This window comes from Pocillopora damicornis, chromosome 12 (genome assembly GCF_964200805.1).
Source record: "Pocillopora damicornis chromosome 12, jaPocDami1.2, whole genome shotgun sequence".
NCBI classification, from domain to species: domain Eukaryota; kingdom Metazoa; phylum Cnidaria; class Anthozoa; order Scleractinia; family Pocilloporidae; genus Pocillopora; species Pocillopora damicornis.
This window is the reverse complement of record NC_142681.1, coordinates 11,374,925-11,378,640: the sequence shown is the minus strand read 5'-3', so window position 1 is coordinate 11,378,640 and position 3,716 is coordinate 11,374,925. Positions and strand designations below refer to the sequence as shown.

The following is a 3,716-nucleotide window of genomic DNA, read 5'->3' as shown; positions in this document are numbered from 1 at the left end:
AAGCCAAATAAATGGAATGCAGCCAGGGATGTGCTGCAGTTAGAAGCGTAACAGCAAGCCTCCATCACTGTGAAAGGGAAAAAAGAAAATATGAAAAAAACAATGAATACTGGTGTTGTGGAATTGTTGAGTCACATAAAAAAAAGAATGCATTCTAAGGATGGTGCAAGTGCAAGTGAACCTGAAAGTGAAGCATCTGTTGTAAACAGTGCTGAAGTACCAACTACAAATTATGAAAAAATGACGGTCAAACAACTCGTGCAAGAAATCAAATCATGGAATTTGCCAGTGAATGGAAAATCAAAATCAAAGAAAGGACAACTGATTGAGGTTTTAAAGAACAGTGATTGACTACTGTGGATAATATTCAAGTCACCTCAAAGAAAACGAAAGAGTGAATTATTGTGAAGAGGAAAATGACTCTTCTTAAAAAATATTTATTATTTTCAGAGATTAAGTATTCACATAACTAAAATATTTACATTAAGTGATTATATTCTGAGAGCAGGCTTTCCAGTTGATAAAAACAATAACTTTTTCAGAGGGAAAAAGTGGTCCTTTTCTAAGGGAACCACCTTTATTTACAATAAAAGGCTTTGAATGAAAAGCTAATGTTGTCTTTAATTTTAAAGGGAAATCAATAGCAACACCTTGGCCAAATTCATCAAAGTAATACCACCAAAAAGGAGGCAAACATAACCTACAAAAATTGTCCTTTTCATATAACATGTAATTGTGGGGGTCAATTGTAGCCTTACTCCTAAAAATTTATCTCACTATGTCATGATCAACATTTATGCAGGCTGTGAAATTGATGTGGGTAGACTTGCACTTCAGTAGACCAAGTATGGCTTCCACCAATGTTGCAGCTGCTGTCTCCAATCTATAATCAGTTATATTTAGCAGTGCATAACTCCTGAAACAAAAAATACATTTCTTTACCATATTTAGACAGTGAAAGAAAATTAATTGTAAGTAACACATATGTGCCAAACACATCTTAGTAAAAAAGCTCAATTTTTGTCATAGGCAATAACAACAGTCTTTAAAACCATTTTAAAGAATAATTCTTGAGATTGCATTTCAATACCTGGCTGATCACATGGGGCAATGCACTCTGATACATGAGGCACCCTATGAAATTTTTGTGATTGCAGTCGGGCCTTGTTACAAAGTCTTGGTCTTTGGAGTAACCGAGAAAGGTTTCAAATTTGTTACGATGAAAAGGCAAGGAAATTGCATTTATCCCTGAAGTGTCACTGCATTATTCTACAGAATCAAAATTAGAGAAGAAACACAATAGGGGAGCTGATATTGAGAAGCTGGTCACTTCGCAAATATTCTCTCCTGAAATTCTACTGCTCCTTTAGCACCTTGTACTCCTTATTACCACTGTTGTGCGTTTCAAAATTAGTTTACCTGACAGCATGAAAATTTAAGTGCTCAGCTGGCTCCCAGCTCCCTTTTTCTATCATGCATGGTCAAAACTGAATGCAAATGTTTGTTTTCATGAGAAATAAGTCACAAAAACATAATTTAACACACCTTTTTTCCCTTCCTTTCACTGATCACTCTTTCAACTGTGTAGACCTTAGATTTTGTTTTTCTTTGTAGCTTCAGTGGCTCGCAAAAAAGATCTGAACAACACGGCTCATTCAATATTTTGTAGTTTACTTTTGATCATGCTCAAGGTCTCACTGAAACAGAAGCTGCCATATTGAAAACTTGATACCAATGAGCATTTCGATTAGCCTTTGCCTGCAACCACATGCCCCCTTATTTGCGTGAGCAGAATGTCTCCAAGTTCTGGTGATGCATGTGAAACAGACAGGGTTGCTCACTGAAAATATTGAGTTAAACCCCTAAAGGAGACCAATGTGGGCTTGGCTCAGATGTAAATACATAAAATGCGATACTTTTTTCCCATTTATTTATGTGCACCCTTTAGCCTAACCCTAAACCACCTTAAGCAAGACCAAACATCTGAAATTTACACTCCAAAGCAAGATGATGAACATCCCTGTCTGTTTTAGATGGGGGTCCCCCTAGGCCCTTCACTCTGCAATTGGGGGTAAGTATGTAGAAATTATGGAAAGTATTAGAATTTAATTTCAGCTCTAATTTACAGTCAGGTTTCCAGCAAAACATATGTTAATTACAATGTATGATAGAATATAACCAATTTGGTACATTTTATTGCAGCATCCACAGTGCCGATCCTTTGTGTGGATGAGGCATACTCTCTCCTGCAAAGATTAATGTATCAAGGGAAATCAACATCACAGACAAGCCTCTTAATAGAACGCCTGTGTAAATGTTATGAAGGAGACTTTTGGTATGCACTAAAAGGGAAAAAGGCAAGCAAGTTGGTATAACTTCAACTAAACTAACCCTTCTTGCTTTCACCACCCCTCAGCAATTCCTGGAGTCAGTTTGGCCAAAAATTGTGGCCTCAAAAAATGGGCTGGCAGAGATGTTGCTGGTTTTTTTTATCAAAGAAGATCAGAAGATCTTAACCTGGAAGCCATGGCAGAAAACTCTGACTCCCTGGATGATTATTCTTTAAATCTCTTAGCGATGTATTTGAAAAGATATATGGGGAACATAATACAACCCCAGAACTGAAGTACACATTGATTAGCACTGCCAAGGAACTTTTCGTCAAGTTCAGTAAGCCTAATGAAGATGACAGCCAGGGTGCAATTGTCAGTCCAAGTATTTCCTCAGCTTCAAAGAAATATAAAAACACTTTAGGTATTGCTTTAAATATGCTGGTCCTATACCACCGGCTAACCAAAGCACTCCCCTTGGAGTCAGGAACAACACCCACAATGATAACAGCAGAAACCATGCAAATGGCTATAACTTTCACCTACACCCTTGCGACCATTAAGGGAATCTCGGAGCTGGTGAGTTTAATATTCTCAGTTTTCAGTCACGTGACACATGCCTTGACAACTGTTAGTCTGCCATCTTTGTGTACGGCTTTCCTTGACAACAAAGCAGTAGCATTCGCCAGTTCTGAAGCTTTTTTTTTTGCGTTTTTATGATGTACTGTGTCTTATGGTCAATTGCCATACTAGAAGTGGCCATGATAAAGATGTTAGGTTCTTTTCTATACCTTCTATCTGTAAAAATTAAGGTGAAATGGCTGAAGAACTATCAATAGAATGGAGAGGAAGATGGATTGCCGCCATTAGTCAAGATAGAAAAGTAAAGTAAAGCCTTTATACAGGCCTCAATGGCCCATGGGGCTGGCGCTTAACTCCGGTTTCCTTAGCATGAAGCAGCTAGGAGTATTGCTACTCTGCCCTGGATGGGATGCTAATGCATCGCAGGGATACCCCCAGCATACTTGCTGGTAGCCATTTGTACACCTGGGTGAAGAGAAGCCTGTGAGAGCAAAATGTCTTGCCTAAGAACACAACACAATGACCCTGGCCATTACTTACCATAAAGCCACTGCACCTCCACAGTCAAGATAGACTACCCAAAGAAATTTCGAAAAACAATTGCATTTGCACTCAGCACTTTGTTTCTGGATGTCCTGTAACCAGTTGGGATAAATTTAATGTTGACTAGGTACCCAGTTTGAACCTGGGACATACAAAGACCAAAGAAAAAGACAAAAAATGCCAACAAAGAGATTTCAAAAGGGCCGAAAGAGCAAAGCTACAACACAAACATAAACACAACAAGGTTTTGAGAGACTCTGC

General features: G+C 38.3%; 1 pseudogene; it reads right to left on the bottom strand.

Moving 5' to 3' along the window:
* Positions 1-423: 423 nt before the first annotated feature.
* Positions 424-1,475, bottom strand: LOC149036455 (uncharacterized; annotated as a pseudogene).
* Positions 1,476-3,716: the final 2,241 nt, after the last annotated feature.